Source organism: Oncorhynchus mykiss, chromosome 1 (genome assembly GCF_057628025.1).
Source record: "Oncorhynchus mykiss isolate SJ-2025 chromosome 1, ASM5762802v1, whole genome shotgun sequence".
In the NCBI taxonomy this organism is placed as follows: Eukaryota; Metazoa; Chordata; class Actinopteri; order Salmoniformes; family Salmonidae; genus Oncorhynchus; species Oncorhynchus mykiss.
Window position 1 is genome coordinate 10,767,592 of NC_143022.1, and position 19,564 is coordinate 10,787,155.

Sequence of the window (19,564 nt, forward strand, 5' to 3'; positions counted from 1 at the left end):
AACGATGCCTGTGTGGACATTCCGCACAAATTACTACCTAAAACCACTAAGCTCTCAGGATCCATGCTGGAGGATATTGACACGATCCGTTGTAGAAGTGCTGACAGCCAAAATACAAGAAATACCTCTTCTTCACGCTCCTCCATCTCTCTAACACCTACTTCAAAATTAAGGCAGTCGAAATGGCACTTTGCTTTACCCGGGACTCCCATCCCCACTGAGTTTCCTGCTCAGATTGACTTTCCCATTGTTAGAAACACAATCATTGAGGACTTCTTTCACACTGATGACTTACTTCCTGTAACCTTTGTGGACAAAGTCAGGCAAGCTGCTGGGGTGGTAGTGGACATTATGGTGGAAAGTGTTGAGAACACACAGGAAGATGGAAAAGTTGGTTCTCATCTTGACGACCTCCGATCTGCTGTTAGGAAATTGAGAAAAATCATTTCCACTTGGACCATCCACATTTTCAGTCATGAATTGGTGGATAAAGTGATAGCCCTTCAGGACAGCCACAGCACTCCACAGGTCTTAACATGGGCAGCAGCCAAAAGTGCTTCAGACTCCATTCTTTCAAGGCGGCTGAAATGATGAAATGAACAATGTGCCATATCCAAGGAGCTCTCCTCTCAGCTTCTCCAGATATTTGCTGAAGAGACAGTGAAGGGCTTCCTGAGACAGTGGTCAGATGAGTATGAAAATATAAACTTTGATGTTTCAGTCCAGAACGATCCAAATACTTCTACTTGCATGGTCATTCTTCAAATGATCACCAAAGCCACTGCTAAATGTTATTTTGAGTCCGCTACCAGCGTGGCCACTGTAACTGACAGTTAGACTTACAGGTTATGTCGTTGTCTTTCGTTTGAATTGTTTACGTGGCCGCAGTGCGGGGGAAATGATAATACAAGTGGAACTACGTAGCTAATACTGTTGTAACGGGGATCCTTATTGTAGCAACACACTTTTGGAGGGAAGGCAATCCTGCGCTGCGGTAGCTAAGTTTTCATGTCATCGGGTGTAGTTCATAAAGGTTGAAGAGTGTATGTTAGGATGAAGTGTGAATTCACGCCAGGAATAATAAGTGTGAAGTTTGATTTCCTCCCTTCTGTAATAAGCAGCCAATGAGGTATTTTTGTGTGTTTAATCTGAACCCGTTATAACGCCGGTTAAACTGTTATGTATGTAAGCACTTCAGAGTTATACCAAGCTAATAAGTCACTCGTAAGATAAGGTTGTAAGAGTGTGCTTAACTGTATTTTTCATTTACTTTATAGTTCTCACGGAAGGTGATAATTCTGACTAAAACTACAGAATAAAGCCGCCAGTTAAAATCAAGGAACGGTTGTGCTCGTGGTTACTGAAGGGAGCTACAGTGAGAACTCAATGCTCTTCACGAGCAAGAGAGAAAGAAGAATCTCATCCATCTGTAAAACGTCTACAAGATTCCCAAATCCTGGTAGACCCTGTCATCTGCCAGATAAGAGTTTTGCACCTACCGGCAAACTAAGAAGAAAATCTCCACATAAGGAAGCACCGTGAGGAAACATAAGGTCAAGACTAACAGGAAAGTCGGACACGCAAGTACATGTCAAGGTGTTTGAAGGTGGTCCTAGCCTTGTGAACAGCTAATAAGAGACTTTAAGATTACAATTCGTAAGGACTGGAGATAGTTGTCTATTTCATAAAGACTCTGGTATTATGCATTTGCTCTTTCTATCTTAATGTATCGTTGGTATGTGTATTACTGAAAAATATTATTTGATACTTACTAAAAATATATATATAGTTACAAACATTAAGGGTCAGCGTACACCTATTAATTCTATTTTCACCTGTAAGTTAATAGTGTAATTGTTTGGTAAGGTGTTTGTTCAAGCCTTTGTTACAAGCATTATACATGTTTATACCACGTACTAAGGTTTAAATTACAGTTAGAGTATAAATTACCTGCTCACTTATCCAAACCTTAACTAGAATTGATTTGACTTGATTTAGAATGTCAGAAAGAGGTAGTTTCACTAAAGGTGATAGAGATGGGGTGGGTCAAGTTGAGCAGCTGCAGCAACACCTCGCAAACTTCGAGCCTTCATCAGAACAAACAGAACAGCAGGAAGAGGCCCAGACTGGTGTGGAGTCACTTCGGCCAGTGAATGATGATACAGAGGCTGCTAATGAGATAGCACAACAAGAGCCACGAAAAGGTGAGAGGGTCCGCAGGTTAACTGAAAAGGGCAGAGAATTGCGCGACGAAAGGTGGAGACAGCTCGAACATCGTTTCAGGGTCAGCTATGAGAAGTGGAAGGCTCTGGTAAAGGAAGCAAAACTGTCACTGACAGGCTGTTGCTCTGAAGACCTACTAGAAGACCTCTTAAACAAGATTAGCCATACCTCTGCAGAGCAAAAACCTTGTCTATGTAAATTTGCGTCAAATCGACATTCCCGACAACGATATACGACGCAGAGTTGATACTTGTGAAGCAGTTACAATGTCTATTATCAAGACTGTAAGGTGTCATTTAAAAGGCAGGGAAGAAGGTCAAAGTAACCAGATAGAGTTGCACTGGAAGGACAGCAATTCCTTGTGCATGTCCGAACTCTCACATAAGTCAAGTCTCAACTATCAGCCCTCAAGTGCTTCCTCCCAGTCTCAAAGCAACTCAAAGGTCAACTCCAGACGCTCAAGCGTGTCATCTGTCAAGAGACAAGAGGCTGCAGCGGAAGTTGCTGCTAACCAAGCAGCTTTAGAAGTAATGGTTAAGCAAGAACGCCAACTAGAAGAGCTTCAGAGACTCGAAGATGAAGATAAGAAGAGGACAGCGGAGCAAGAAGCTGAGGCTGTGAAACGCAGCTTAGAAGAAGCTAGGCTGCGAGTCAAGTTAGAGGTAGAAAATGCTGCCAGACGAAGGACGCTAGAAGACAAGCGTAGAGAGTTAGAGCGCCTAGAAGTGCTCAAGAAACGAAATGCTGCCAAGGCGCGAATGCAAGTGTATGAGCAAGATGAAAACTCAGAGGACGAGAAGAGAGAACTACTCTCTAACTGCAAATATGTGAAAGAAGTCATGCACAGAAGTGGCTCATTTCACAGTCTCTCACCACAACATGTTGTGACAAGCACACAGCAAGAAGATGGCACCAAGACCATGTTCAGGTTACTAGCGGAATCAATCAGTGAAAGCCGCCTCCCCATACCAGAACCAGTAACATTCAATGGAGAACCACTCTCGTTCACTGACTGGAAGGTCTCTTTTCAGAGTCTGATAGACAGGAAGAACATACCAGCAACTGAGAAGATATATTACTTGAGAAAATAATTTGGTGGGGCTGCCAAGAAAGCCATCGAAAGTTACTTTATGTTAGGAACAGAGTCAGCCTACTATGCTGCATGGACCATTCTTGAAGAAAGGTACGGAAACAAATTCCTCATCGCCAAGTCCTTCAGAGATAAGCTCAATGCATGGCCTAAGATAGGATCCAAGGACAGTCTTGAACTTAGAGACCTTGTAGACTTTCTTCGCAGCTGTGAGGCTGCTATGTCTCAGAATAAGGGCCTGGAGGTGCTTAATGACTGTAATGAAAACCAAAAGATCCTCGCTAAACTTCCAGATTGGCTAACTTCAAGATGGAATAGAAAGGTCATAGACATCTTAGAAGAAACTGAGATCTTTCCAAGCTTCAGTCAGTTTGTGAAGTTTCTCACGAGAGAAGCAAAGATCGCTTGCAATCCTGTGACATCCCTTCATGCTTTGAAACCAAGCGAAGATGGAAAACCTAATACGCCAAGGATTCAAAGCCCCGGAGCAAGGGTATTAGCAACTAACTCTGATGAGAAAGATACTGTTACTAGTTGTGTCTTCTGTGAGAAGTCAGGTCACAGTCTCCACAAATGCTGGAAGTTCATGGACAAGCCCACCGCAGAGCGACAGAAGTTTGTTCAAGAGAATAAATTGTGCTTTGGCTGTTTAAGGCCTGGGCATCGCTCAAAAGATTGCGATAACAGGAACACCTGCGACACGTGTCAGAGGAGGCATCCATCCTGCCTGCACGAAGATCGTACTAAGGAAAGGTTAAGGGATAGGAAGATCCCACAAGATAAGGGGACAAGAGCGTCAAGTGAGGCCATATCTAACAGAGTCGTAAGGGACATTAACAACACTCACACCTCCACAATCATTACAGTATGGGTGTCAACCACAAGTGAGCCAGATCGTGAAGTTCTTGTGTATGCACTTCTTGACACCCAGAGCGACACCACTTTTATCCTTGAAGAGACAACAAAGGCTCTCAATACAAGGAAGGAGCCAGTCCAACTGAAACTCTGGCTTCAATGAATACCATTGTGCCCTGCCAGAAGCTGTCTGGTTTGAGCATGGTCTCATCTTGAACACATTGCAGAGGAGATTGCTCCTCAACAGAGCTGTGATGCCGGTCTCTTAATTGGCTACAACTGCTCCCAGGCTCTCCTTCCAAGAGAAATTGTGTCTGGTAAGGGAAATCAGCCTTTTGCTCAGAGAACAGATCTTGGCTGGAGCATAGTCGGCTATGGAAATCCATGTATCGACTATGGCGACCCTATTGGAGTGAGTCATCGGGTTATCGTTAGACAGGTGATGCCAAGCCTTCAATCTTCTTCCAACCTCACAAATCAAGTACACTATGTTTGTAGAACACGTGTAAGAGAAGTAATCACAACACTGGACATTATCAAGACGCTTGAATCTGACTTCAACGAGAGAGCTGCAGAAGAGGACCTCATATCTCAAGAGGATATCTGGTTCCTGAAGAAAATGAAAGAGGGCATCAGACGTAAGGACAATGGACATTATGAGATGCCGCTGCCGTTTAAGGAAGAAAGACCCAATCTGCCGAACAATAAAACATGTGCAGTTCACCGACTCAGGTGCCTGGAAAGGAGGCTAAGGAGAGACAAGCAGTACTACAAGGACTAAACAGCATTCATGGAAGAGACTATAGCTTGTGGATATGCTGAGAAGGTCTCTAAAGAGGAAATTAACAAGCACCCAGCATGGTACATCCCGCACCATGGGGTTTATCACCCACAAAAGCCTGGGAAGATAGTCTTTGACTGCTCAGCTAAGATTCGAGAGACGTCCTTGAATAATCATCTCCTTACCGGTCCAGAGTTGACAAACACATTGCTGGGCGTCCTTTGTCGTTTTCGTATGGGTCCAGTTGCAATCATGTGTGACGTAGAGCGCATGTTCCACCAGTTTCATGTGAAAGCAGAAGACCAAGATTATCTACGGTTCCTTTGGTGGGAGAACGGAGATCTAGAGTCTCAACCCTCAGTGTATCGTATGAAGGTCCACTTGTTCGGCGCAGCTTCATCTCTTGGTTGCGCCAACTATGGTCTCAAACATCTTGCTGCCGAAGGACGAGGAAGCTTCAGCGAGAAGTCTATCCAGTTCATAGAAAGGAACTTTTATGTTGATGATGGGTTGACGAGCGTATCGTCTGAAGCTGAAGCGGCCCAGCTGGTGAAAGAAGCAAGAGAGCTTTGCAGTATCGGCAAACTTCGGTTGCACAAGTTTATCTCTAACAGCAAGGAAGTTATAGCCACAATTCCCAAGGAAGAACGTGCCAAGGGTGCCAAAGACCTGGATATGGCACTGGGTGAACCACACATAGAGAGAGCGCTTGGTGTACTATGGTGTGTCGCATCAGACGAGTTCCAGTTTAGAGTAGTTGTCAAGGAACGCCCACTCACAAAAAGAGGAGTGTTGTCTACAGTAGCCTCTGTATATGATCCGCTTGGGTTTGTGGCACCCTTTGTCCTGGCGGGGAAGCAGATCTTGCAGCGGATGTGTCGTGACAAAATCGACTGGGATGACCCCCTTCCAGATGACCTACGTTCCCAGTGGGAATTCTGGCTCCAAGGTCTACAAAACTTGTCTGAAGTAAGGATCCAACAAAGCTACTTGCCATCAAGTTTCAAGGAGGTGCAGAGTTATGAGCTCCATCACTTCTCCGACGCTAGTCCCTCAGGTTATGGAGAGTGCTCATACCTCAGAACAATCAGCACCGCAGGAGAAGTTCATTGCTCCCTAGTTATGGGGAAGTCGAGAGTTTAGGTTACGACCATACCACGACTGGAACTTTCAGCAGCGGTGGTAGCTGTTCGAACAAGTGACATGCTCAAAAAGGAGCTAGAGATACAAGGTCTACAGGAATACTTCTGGACAGACTCAAAGGTAGTTCTTGGCTACATCAACAATGAAGCCAGAAGATTCCACGTCTTTGTAGCTAACCGTATTCAACGCATTAAGCAAAGCACAGATCCCGAACAATGGAGATATGTGACCTCTGAAGAGAATCCTGCGGATCATGCTTCCAGAGGTCTCACATCAGAACAGCTCATGGCTTCCAACTGGTTCACAGGTCCAGACTTTCTTTGGCATGAAGAACTTCCCAAAGGACAAGTCAAGGGGGAAGAGTTCTTAGACAATGATCCAGAGCTGAAATCTCTGGTCCATGATACCCAAGCAAAGGAAGAAAGATCATTACTAGATCACCTTCATAAGTTCTCAGACTGGGCAAGAGTGGTAAAAGCTATTGCCAGGCTCAAACGACGTGTCAAGGAAGCCATAGGCTTAAAATTGAGGTCCAGTAAAGCTACAAGCATAGAAGAAAGGAGAGAGGCAGAGCTCACCATTATAAAGATGGTTCAAGAAGCAGCCTTCTCCCATGAGATACACAACCTTAGGCACCAGAAAGACATCAAGAACAAAGATAAAGCAAGCAAGTTGCATAAATTGAGTCCATTTCTGGATGAGCAAGGTATCCTCAGGGTGGGAGGTCGCTTGGCTCATGCAACTCTTCATTCCCATGTGAAGCATCCCGCAATCCTGCCAAGAGATAGCCACTTGTCAGTGCTGCTCGTCAAGCACTATCATGAAAGAGTACGACACCAAGGATGTGGAATGACAATCAATGAGCTGCGATCCAACGGTATATGGATCCTAGGATGCAGCAATGCAGTTTCCTCTCACATCTACAAATGTGTGAAATGCAGGAAATTCAGAAGATGTACAGAAGGGCAAAGGATGGCAGATCTTCCGAAGGAACGCATGGAGACCGCGCCTCCCTTCACATACTGCGGGATGGACTGCTTTGGACCCTTCTATGCCAAGGACGGAAGAAGAGAGTTAAAGCGTTATGGGCTCCTACTCACTTGCATGGGCTCCCGAGCAGTTCACATTGAAATGCTTGACGACTTAACCACCAACGCTTTAATCAATTCCCTGCGTTCATTCATTGCCATACGTGGTAATGTTTGTCAAATCAGATGTGATCAAGGCAGCAACTTCATTGGCGCAAGACGCGAGTTTGTGGACGCCCTGAAAGAAATGGATCAAACACGACTGAAGGAACTTGGATGCGAGTTTATCATGAACACCCCGTCTTCAAGTCACATGGGTGGTGTTTGGGAAAGGCAAATCCCCACGATACGAAGTGTCTTAACATCCACTCTTGATCAGTCAGACGGACGACTCGACACCGCTTCTCTGCATACCTTTCTCTATGAAATAAATAGTAGGCCCCTAACTACGGAATATCTGAATGATCCATTAGGTCCAGAACCTCTCACGCCAAATCACATCTTAACAATGAAGTCCACAGTTATCTTACCGCCACCTGGACAGTTCATCAAGGAAGATCTTTATCTCCGCAAGAGATGGCGCAGAGTACAATTCTTAGCCAATGAATTCTGGACAAGGTGGAAGAAAGAGTACCTCCTAAACCTCCAACACAGACAGAAATGGAGTAAAGACAGAAGAAACGCAAGGATTAATGACATTGTCATCTTGCAAGATGATACTGCACTACGCAACCAGTGGAAATTGGCAAAGGTTACAGAAGTGTACCCGGGACAGGATGGCTGGGTGAGAAGATTCAAGTTACTGATCAGCGACTCAACCCTAGATGAGAGGTAAACGCATCACCAAAACCCACCTATCTGGAGAGGCCCATCTATAAGACAGTCACCCTCCTGGAAGCCGATCAAGAAACCTGCAGACCCCTTTCACAGAAATCACCGGTGATTGGTGGGAGTGTAACTGACAGTTAGACTTACAGGTTATGTCGTTGTCTTTCGTTTGAATTGTTTACGTGTCCGCTGTGCGGGGGAAAATTATAATACAAGCGGAACTACGTAGCTAATACTGTTGTAACGGGGATCCTTATTGTAGCAACACACTTTTGGAGGGAAGGCAATCCCCTAGCTAAGTTTTCATTTCATAAAGGTTGAAGAGTGTATGTTAGGATGAAGTGTGAATTCACACCAGGAATAATAAGTGTGAAGTTTGTTTTTCCTCCCTTCTGTAATAAGCAGCCAATGAGGTATTTTTTCCTTTATTCATGTGTTTAATCTGAACCCTTTATAACGCCGGTTAAAGTGTTATGTATGTAAGCACTTCAGAGTTATACCAAGCTAATAAGTCACTCGTAAGATAAGGTTGTAAGAGTGTGCTTAACTGTATTTTTTATTTACTTTATAGTTCTCACGGAAGGTGATAATTCTGACTAAAACTACAGAATAAAGCCGCCAGTTAAAATCAAGGAACGGTTGTGCTCGTGGTTACTGAAGGGAGCTACAGCCACCAGTGACATTGTAGAAGGCGTGTTTGATTTGGAAAGGGATACCATCAGCAGTACTGGAGAGCAGGTCCTCACCTTCAATACAAAGGTATAGTACACATACATCTTTCATGAATAACACTGCTGTTGACCTTTTATGAGATATATGATTCTTTGTGTCATGGCATTGCACTGCTTCTTTGCAATTGATATGCTGTACTTTAAGATATCGATATTTTCCGTTTGTTTACATGTGCCTTTTCCCACCAACCAGGGTTCCAAGAAAGTTAGTAAGAACCTCTGTCCTCAAGAGTCTCTGGAGTACCAGCCTCAGAACATTTCCCCTACTGTGTACTTTACAGGTAAGCCCTGCTGCTGTTTAGGCTGCTGCTCAGTCAAGACTGAGACATTATCCCTTTACCATTCCACTAATTCATTTGGAAAGACATTGTACTCCTCTGAGTTGTTACCTATGACATACTGTACTGTGGGCTGGGTGGTAGCCTAGTGGGTTAAGAGGTTGGGCCAGTAACCGATAGGTTGCTGGTTCAGAATCCCTGAGTTCACGAGGCAAAATCTGTCAATGTGCTCTTGAGCAAGGCACTTAATCCTAATTGCTCCTTGTAAGTCTCTCTGGATAAGAGTGTCTGATAAATGAGTAAAAGTTTAAATTGATGGCATGCTGGATGGTCTTTCGTTGCAGAGACGATGACAACATCTCATGGCTCCTTTTCTCCAGAGGGAATTTATGATATCGCATCGTCCTTCCCACTTGAAGAGAAGAGTCGCAAACCCTCCCTTTTCACCAGATTGTCTAGATCCATCACGAAAGGCTTTCTCAGCCCATTCAAATCTTCAAGGAAAACCAAATCATTTAATTAAATTCCTCATAACAACGAGAGCATTCATTTGTTCAGATGAAAATCTAATCGTATTGGTCACATACACCGAAAACAACTGTGAGATGCTTTATTACGAGCCCATTCCCAACAATGCAGAGTTAAAAAGTAAGAAAATATTTTCTAAATAGTAACACAATAACAATAACAAGGCTATATACAAGGAGTACCAGTACCGAGTCAATGTGCATGGGTGCGAGGTAGTCGAGGTAATACAGTATGTACATGTAGGTAAGGGTAAAAGTGACTAGGCAATCAGGATAGATAATAAACACAGTAGCAGCAGCTAGTGTGAAAGTCGGTCAGTGAATGTGTGGGTAGAGTGTAGTGAATGTGCATCGAGCCAATTCAAGAGAGTCAGTGGAAAACAATTAGAAAAATACATCAATAACCAAGGGGGTCAATGCAAATAGTGCAGGTGGCCATTTAATTAACGTTCAGCAGTCTGATGGCTTGGGGGTAGAAGCTGTTCAGCAGTCTAATGACTTGGGGGTAAAAGCTGTTCAGCAGTCTAATGACTTGGGGGTAGAAGCTGTTCAGCAGTCTAATGACTTGGGGGTAGAAGCTGTTCAGCAGTCTAATGACTTGGGGGTAGAAGCTGTTCAGCAGTCTAATGACTTGGGGGTAGAAGCTGTTCAGCAGTCTAATGACTTGGGGGTAGAAGCTGTTCAGCAGTCTAATGACTTGGGGGTAGAAGCTGTTCAGCAGTCTAATGACTTGGGGGTAGAAGCTGTTCAGCAGTCTAATGACTTGGGGGTAGAAGCTGTTCAGCAGTCTAATGACTTGGGGGTAGAAGCTGTTCAGCAGTCTAATGACTTGGGGGTAGAAGCTGTTCAGCAGTCTTATGGCTTGGGGGTAGAAGAAGTTCAGCAGTCTAATGACTTGGGTGTAGAAGCTGTTCAGCAGTCTAATGACTTGGGGGTAGAAGCTGTTCAGCAGTCTTATGGCTTGGGGGTAGAAGAAGTTCAGCAGTCTAATGACTTGGGTGTAGAAGCTGTTCAGCAGTCTAATGACTTGGGGGTAGAAGCTGTTCAGCAGTCTAATGACTTGGGGGTAGAAGCTGTTCAGCAGTCTAATGACTTGGGTGTAGAAGCTGTTCAGCAGTCTAATGACTTGGGGGTAGAAGAAGTTCAGCAGTCTAATGACTTGGGTGTAGAAGCTGTTCAGCAGTCTAATGGCTTGGGGGTAGAAGCTGTTCAGCAGTCTAATGGCTTGGGGGTAGAAGCTGTTCAGCAGTCTAATGACTTGGGTGTAGAAGCTGTTCAGCAGTCTAATGGCTTGGGGGTGGAAGCTGTTCAGCAGTCTAATGACCAGGATCCTGGTGTCTACCCAATGTGCTGAGCACTCCTCTTGGACAGAGTCCGCGCTACATTCAGCTGCTACAACCATGGTCTCTGTGTGAAGGCACTGTTAGAGAGTCAATCAACCAGAACAAGGTTAGGAGACCAAATCTGTGTCCTAGCATTGTGAAATACTGTATATGTAATGGCCTCAATACATTAATGAAGCGCCCTTACATCCTATCCTCTCCCCATACTGAAACAACTTGTTAGGGTGAACCAATAAGACTGACACTATATACCTTCTAAGCATGATAGTTGGCTCATGATTTGTTTCAGGACTTGTTAGGGTAAACCAATAACAGCTTCTAACCCCAAGTCATAACACTGCTGAACAATTAATCAAATGGCCACCGGACAAGTTCAACTGTTTTATTATTTGTTACTTTAGTTTATTGGGTAAATATTCTCTTCAACTCTTCTTGAACTGCACTGTTTGTTAAGGGCCTGTAAGTAAAGTATTTCACGGAAAGATCTACACTTGTTGTATTCAGCGCATGTGACAAATTAAAGTTTGAGTTGATTTGACTATATACCTTCTAAGCATGATGGTTGGCTCATGATTTGTTTGTACTGAAATCTATTCAGGGAGGATAAGGGTATATCATAGGCAGTGATGTAGTGGTAAAACCATTGACTGGTAAATGCTGATTGCCGTTCAGGATTAAAGAAGTAACGCTCCCTCTACTTTCAATGCATCTTCCACAAAAGGTGGGTAAATGCTTGAACAAAATAAAATAAAAAGTGTGTAAACAGCTTTTACATGTGTCCCCCCCCCACCACCACTGATTATAGGAGGCTTCTTCTGACAGTATTCACACCTTTCATAAGAAACCTCCAGAGAAATATTCATATTCACCGTAGCTGTCATTTAAACTTGGACTAACCTGGCCAAGGCCAAACAGTATATGGCGTTTTCTCTGGGTGTGCGGTCGCAGGGGAGAGAAAAGGCCTCCAGTGAGGTGGTGAGTATCTGGGCGGAGTTTGGCGAGGCAAACACAGGTCTGAGATTGGTGTCTCTGGAAATGGGCGGGAGCGGGACTCTGCTCCTCCATTGGTTGCTGTTCTGATCCCCACTCTCATCCTCCTCACATCCCTTCCCTCCACATCCCCTCTTCTTCTCTCTTTCATCCCTCGTGGCCACAGGGTGTAGCTTCGGTAGTTGAAGAGGTTTATCCTGGGATGCCAGGGCGCGGAGCAGGCAGGATACATGAGATGGGCAGTTGATGAGGGTCAAACGTCGAGAGGCTGTGGACATCACCCTGATACCCGCCTTGGCCTCACTCCTCCTGGGCTTGGAGGACATCTTGGGGAGGGTGAAGCCGTCCACCAGGACCGTGTCGCCCACCCTGGTCCTGAACGGAGCCCTGTTGAGGCCCATGCAGTGCCTGGATGCTGCCCTCCTCTGCCCCAGCCTCACCCAGCCCTTTATCTGGAGGTATGTCCGCATGGGCAGGGCCATACCTGGGAGGACCACCACAGAGCACAGCTTGGTGGCCAGGTGACGCACACACTCTGTGGCCGTACTGGAGGGCGATCCTCAGGGGGTCATGCCTGTCGGGATCCCCAGGGTCAAGGGTCAGAACGCTGCTGGCGATAAAGAGTTTGAGGATGGTGAGCTGGCCGCGCTTGATGGAGGCGACAGCGGGAACCTTGGCGACGTCGGGGTGGGCCGTCTGGTGGCACCACTCACGGTAAGGGTGAACCCCCACCGGCTTAATGACACGCACCCCCCTCTCCAGCAGCCAGCCGGCCAGGTCCAGGTGGCCCAGAGAAGCAGCGATGTAGAGTGCCACCCGGAGCTGGAACCTGGAATAATACAGAATCAATGTATTTATAACACGTTTCAAGTTTTTTTTGTCAAGTTCACAAGATACAGTGGGTTATAAAACAGTACAGTAAAATGCTTACTTGCAAGCTCTTTCCCACAATGCAGTATTAAATATCAGGGTAAGAGAAAAATAATATGAAGGAAAAAAACACGAGAATATAAGCTATATACAGGGTCAGTACTATCATTGTAAGCTATATACAGGGTCAGTACTATCATTGTAAGCTATATACAGGGTCAGTACTATCATTGTAAGCTATATACAGGGTCAGTACTATCATTGTAAGCTATATACAGGGTCAGTACTATCATTGTAAGCTATATACAGGGTCAGTACCATCATTGTAAGCTATATACAGGGTCAGTACCATCATTGTAAGCTATATACAGGGTCAGTACTATCATTGTAAGCTATATACAGGGTCAGTACCATCATTGTAAGCTATATAAAGGGTCAGTACCATCATTGTAAGCTATATACAGGGTCAGTACCATAATTGTAAGCTATATAAAGGTTCAGTACGATCACTGTTGATAGTAAGTCTATCATACAGTTCAGTGTGTAGATGTGTATTCTGACATCACAGGTCTCTCCCTAGACAGGTGTCGTTGGACGGTCAGTCTGTGTCCCAGGAAGCAGCCTCTGAGGAACTCCGCCCACCCATCCCAGGTGTCTAACCGTAGAGTAGCCCCTGGGAGACAGAGACACATGCAGGTTGTCCTCCTGGTTTCCATGAACCAAGAATGTGTTCCATACAGTCCATTTGTCTCTGTGTTACATCCATAAGGTGTTGAGCCAGAGGACCATTGATCTACTGCACAAGGAAGGCCATACCCAGGTCAATGGCGTAGTCGTGCAGCCGGTTGCAGTCGTAGAGTTGCAGGCCGGCGGGAGAGCTCAGTCTGAAGGAGCTGACGGGAAGCACACACTGCTGGGACACCAGGGTCATGAGCCTGGCCACAGACGTACTCAGGAGAAACACAGTGCCCAAGACTGAGAGGGTCTCCCCCGTCACGGCACTGAACACACGCACCACCGGCTCCCGCTGAAGTATAAGACCATGGACATACAGTAAATTCACTTGTTTTACATAAATACCTATGTTGTGTTTATACACCGAGTAAACAAAACATTATGAACACCTGTTCTTTCCATGACAAAGACTGACCAGGTGAATCCAGGTGAAAGCTATGAACCCTTAATGATGTCACTTGTTAAATCCACTTTAGTGTAGATGAAGGGGAGCGGACAGGTTAAAGAAGGATTTTTAAGCCTTGAGACAATTGAGGCATAGATTGTGTATGTGTGCCATTCAGAGGGTGAATGGGCAAGACAAAATATTTAAGTGCCTTTGAACGGGGTAGTAGGTGCCAGGTGCACCGGTTTGTGTCAAGAACTGCAATGCTGCTGGGGTTTTTCACACTCAACAGTTTCCTGTGTGTATCATGAATGGTCCACCACCCAAAGAACATCCAGCCAACTTGGCACAACTGTTGGAAGCATTGGAGTCAACATGGGCCAGCATCCCTGGGGAACGCTTTCAAACACCTTGTAGAGTCCATGCCCCAGCAACTCAATATTAGGAAGGTGTTTCTAATGTTTGGTACACTCAGTATATATAAGTTAGGAGTCATATAATTACAGGGGTAAGATGAAGTGGCTCCTTTGCACTGATCTTAGGTCTGGTTTGTGTTTTTACTGCTAATGGTAAAGGTTAGGATTTGGTGAGAGTAAACTGATCCTAGATCTGTGCCCAAGGGCAATTTCTATCCAGAGACAAATCAAAGGTCCATGCTATTTAAATTTATAATCTACCACCATCTCGTGGCTCAAACTTGTAACAACATTTTCTAATTCATGTGCTGTACTGAGTTTTGTTCTATCACATTGAACACTAATCTGGGTGAAAATTAAATTGAACACTAATCTGGGTGAAAATTAAATTGAAGACTAATCTGGGTGAAAATTAAATTGAAGACTAATCTGGGTGCAGATTACATTGTTAACAGAAATATTATGAATATGTATTTCAATGAACCCAAAGGGCCTCTTCTTCACCTACTATACGGCCTGCTGTACTCTGTAGTCTGCTGTACTCTGCTGTACTCTGTAGTCTGCTGTGCTCTACTGTACTCTGCTGTACTCTGCTGTACTCTGCTGTACTATACACCACTGGGTATACAGACTCTTCAGATACTGTTAGCGAACACCAGACTGAGGTCGAGGCGATTACATGGGGAAAAGGTTTATGACTGTAAGGGTGTTTGGTACAAAGGCAACACTACATCGGGCCACATTTCAGCTCTATCCCAGGTCAACCATACAATACTATAGATTTCCACTCTAGTCAACCAGCAAGAAGGAGAGACAGACAGAAGGTCTGGCTTTGACTATGTCAATGATGGGATGTGTAAGTAAGGAGTAAGGAACACAAATAAACATTATTCTGATGGTTACATTTGTACTTAGATACATAACCACTCTCCTCTGTTAGCAAATCTTCCACAGAACTTTGTGGAACAGAGTGAGTTCTGTCCCTGTCTGGCTCTGGACATGTACCCAGGGACCTCTGTACAACAACACTTCACACTCACGAAGCAGTGTTCTTACTAACCAATCACTCTACCATAACCATGGTCTCGGTATAAAGCAGTGTCCTTACTAACCAAATACTCTACCATAACCATGGTCTTGGTTGAGCAAGGGCAATATTACTTTAAGTCTCAAGCAGGGTGAATTTACTATATACCACCACACTATACAGTGGGGCAAAAAAGTATTTAGTCAGCCACCAATTGTGCAAGTTCTCCCACTTACACTTAAAAAGATGAGAGAGGCCTGTAATTTTCATCATAGGTACACTTCAACTATGACAGACAAAATGAGAAAAAAAAATCCAGAAAAATCACATTGTAGGATTTTTAATGAATTTATTTGCAAATTATGGTGGAAAATAAGTATTTGGTCACCTACAACTATTTTATTTTACCTTTAGGCAAGTCAGTTAAGAACAAATTCTTATTTTCAATGACAGTGGGTTAACTGCCTGTTCAGGGGCAGAACGACAGATTTGTACCTTGTCTGTTCAGGGATTTGAACTTGCAACCTTCCGGTTACTAGTCCACCGCTCTAACCACTAGGCTACCCTGCCGCCCCATATAACCATACTATATAATCATACTATATAACCATACTATATATTACCACACTCTATCACCATAATATATATAATGATACTATATAATCATACTATATAGCCATACTATTTAACCATACTATTTAACCATACTATTTAACCATACTATTTAACCATACTATATATCACCACACTATATCTGAAACACTTCATGTTAATGATAGTATGAAGCTGTTTCAAGCAATAGCCAGCTCACTTTGATATGCATTTTCAAGCACGGGTAGAAACAGCTAGGTGTTCGGCTGGTACCTTCAGCAGGCAGCAGATGGCACTGCTAGGGGTGATGCCAACGTCTGTCAGGACCCAGCTGTCCCGAAGGATGGCACCAGCATAGCTCAGCTCCAGGAAGTGCCTCACCTGCTTGTCGTCTGACAGTTGCACGTGGAAGTAATCCTGCCAGAGGAAGAAGATTGGAAACACAAGGAGCCGTAATTGAGTGTCCCATACGATCAGAGTGAGAGGGCTCAACACTGATGGAGCCGTAATGGAGGGTAATTGTAATTGTAATTGTAATTGTAAAAGTGTCCAATTGTGTACAATTAAGAAATAAGGCGGTGTGGTCAATATATGGCCAATATACCATGTTCTCCGCAACGCGGAGGTATATTGGCCATATACCACAAACTCATCATGTGACTTCTTTTTTTTTTCAATTTAGTGGTATCCAATTGGTAGTTACAGTCTTGTCCCATTGCTACAACTCCCATATGGACTTGGGAGAGGCGAGAGCCAAGAGCCGTGCGTCCTCCGAAACACAAACCAGCCAAGCCAAGCCACACTGCTTCATGACACTTGCTTAACCAGCCGTGTCGACCGTGTCAGCGTGCACAGCGCTTGGCCCACCACAGGAGTCACTAGTGTGTGATGGGACAAGAACACCCCTGCCGGCCAAACCCTCCACTAAACCGGATGATGCTGGGCCAATTGTACGCCACCCCATGGGTCTCCCAGTCACGGCCTGCTGCGACAGAGCCTGGACTTGAACCAGGATCTCTAGTGGCACAGCTAGACCACTGCCTTAGACCACTGCGCTACTCGGGAAGCCCGAGGTGCCTTATTGCTATAGGGCAGTTAACCCACTGTTCCTAGGCCTTTATTGAAAATAAGAATTTGTTCTTAACTGACTTGCCTTGTAAAATAAATATTTGAAGCAGAGCTTAATTTGTAAATTGGGAGGTGCCAGAACAAAGAGTGGGTGCTAGAGGGGGGGTTCTGTGGTACCAGAACTCATGAGAAAAAATATCACCTTTTATAATAGAGCATTGAACACATATCATCACCTGCATTGCTTGCTGTTTGGGGTTTTAGAATGGGTTTTTGTACAGCACTTTGAGATATCAGCTGATGTACGAAGGGCTATATAAATACATTTGATTTGATATCATCACATTTGGGTAGAGCCACTTATAAAAGGTGCACGCACACATGGGGAACATTTTTAGTAGCCTAGGGTCCGGGAAAGTGTTGGCCTTTTTAAAACCGCATTTCGTGCAATTCTACATCCTTTTACATGACTGGAGACTTTGGCATTATCTTTTTTTAATCCGCACAAATGATCGAAATGGCAGGCTACTTTGACACTGACAAACTTAGTATCTGAGATCAATAAAAACGACCTTGTCTTGAATCCATCAATAGCCTATAGGCCTAGGTTTGTGGAGAAACATATAGTAGGCTACAATATGAGGAGGAAATTAGTCCTAAAAATGCTTTCCAGTTTCACTGACTCACCCAATGATGCGCAGCTCACTCGCTGGAGATTGTCGATGCGCTCGTGTCAAAAGCCTATCTCTCCCTCTCTCCGTTTTGTAAAACAATGTTTGGGAGTTGATCAAATATTTTGGTAGTCTACAGCATAGTCTTATCTTTTCAGCAAGAGTCATTGCTTTTCAACCTGTGTTTTCCCTCGATTGTATTTGAAATATTGCAAAAGGCCTGTTTTGTCTGCCTGCTGTTTTTTCACTGACAGATTTGCCTCGCGTTCCCGACTGTAGGCTATTCTTTGTTATTGGGCTACAATCCGCAGCTAGGCTATTTAAAAAAAGGGCCATTGGTCCTCTGTAGCTAAATTATAGGGTTTCTCATGACGTATTAGGCTATTCTGAATGATTTCATTTATTTCTCAACAGACAGCAGTATTTCCGTAACTTGACACAGTAAATTGCTAGCTAGTACTGGCGGGAATTCTCTACAACAAAATGCACAACAAATATTCTCCAAAAACCGCTGCATCTTATGTGTGATGTTCGAATAACATTTACAAACAATTTGATATAAATTGAACATTTAAATCATCACCTGAAAGTATAAAAATCACTTTTGATGTACAGTGCTTTGCAACCAACAACTTACCGCTGGTTTGGTGCTTGTTCACTGGGACGATTTTAACTGGAACATCCCCCCTCGTAAGCAGCTTTTCAAACCAGCCAATAAGATGCCATGTTGAGTAGGTGAAGGCAAGACAAACTCAAACCAAAAACCCATTGGCTTAACAATAAAGTGGCAAGGGGAATCACCAATTTAACCCTGTTACAGAGGCAACTCGAATGAACATTGATCGCTTTTATTATAATTGTTAAATAGCAAAAATGATTTTTCATGGCACGAGAGGTACCGGATTTGGCCAAATAGGTTCCGGAACAAAACAGTCCAGAACGGAACGGTGCCGGATCCTGTTCTGGCATGATCCTGCTCAAATTAAGCACTGATTTGAAGTACCTAGGCCTCTACCTGCTGAGTATAAAGATTATTAAACTAGATTCAGTGGGCTTGTCATTCACAGTACTGATGAAAAATCAAGTACAGTTGATCTAAATGTGGATATACGAGGACATCTAGTGGTCACCGGATTTTTTAAAAATCCATGCAAGCTATCTTTGCACTAGCATGCGATGCCATATATTTGACACAGGTATTTATTTTTCAACATGTATTGTCATTGACTGGAACAAAATATAATTGTATGAGCTATGCCTCTGTGTCCCGGCGTTGTTGTACCCCTCTACTATCTGGCTTGGTGGGGCGATCTCGTTCTGCATGCCTGCTTCACTGAGATACAATGTGTCGTCATGCATTTGTGCATGCACGCTGTTAACGGTCATACCCGTCTTGCTAGCTAATTTAGCTAGCTCATCAACCAGTATTTTATTCGCTTTTTCTGCACGATAGCACTTATTAAAGCCTTGAAACTCATGGGGACCCCACTGTTACCACGGGTCACCGAGCTAGCCCTTATTTGGCAGCAGGGTTGCATCGGTTTCCATTGGATTTGACAGCTTGTTAGGCTGGCTAGCTAGGTAGCTAATTCGCTAATGCGAACTGTTTATCACGTAGCAGCCTATGCTGACTAGCATCGCTAGCAACTAGCTAACATGGATAAAGTCTAGTCGTGGGTCCACAAAATCAAACAAATGGTACTGAACTGATGACAAAATCATGTTTCGAAATTGTAGTAGATATTTTTTTTGTTGCTTAATGACATTGCGAATATCATATTTTTTGTCATTTAACTACCGGTCTGTATATAATCCGGTTTCGGAATGAGAAAAGTATTAATCGCAAATTCCAGCACTACTAACGGATACCGGGAAAAATAAATATGAGAACCGGTCACGAATGCGGAGCCACGCCCTAAAATAACATGTGACCACAAGGCGTTTGTGACACATTCATGCGTTCCAACTTTGTCATAATTGTCTG

General features: G+C 44.1%; 1 protein-coding gene and 1 pseudogene across 2 annotated transcripts in view; both read right to left on the bottom strand.

Annotated features, from left to right (window-relative positions):
* LOC110532571 (actin-like protein 6A) overlaps nt 1-19,564 on the bottom strand; it is a 758,238-nt gene that overhangs the window by 145,453 nt on the left and 593,221 nt on the right. The window lies entirely within an intron of this gene.
* LOC149985393 (protein ANKUB1-like) lies at nt 11,614-18,939 on the bottom strand (annotated as a pseudogene).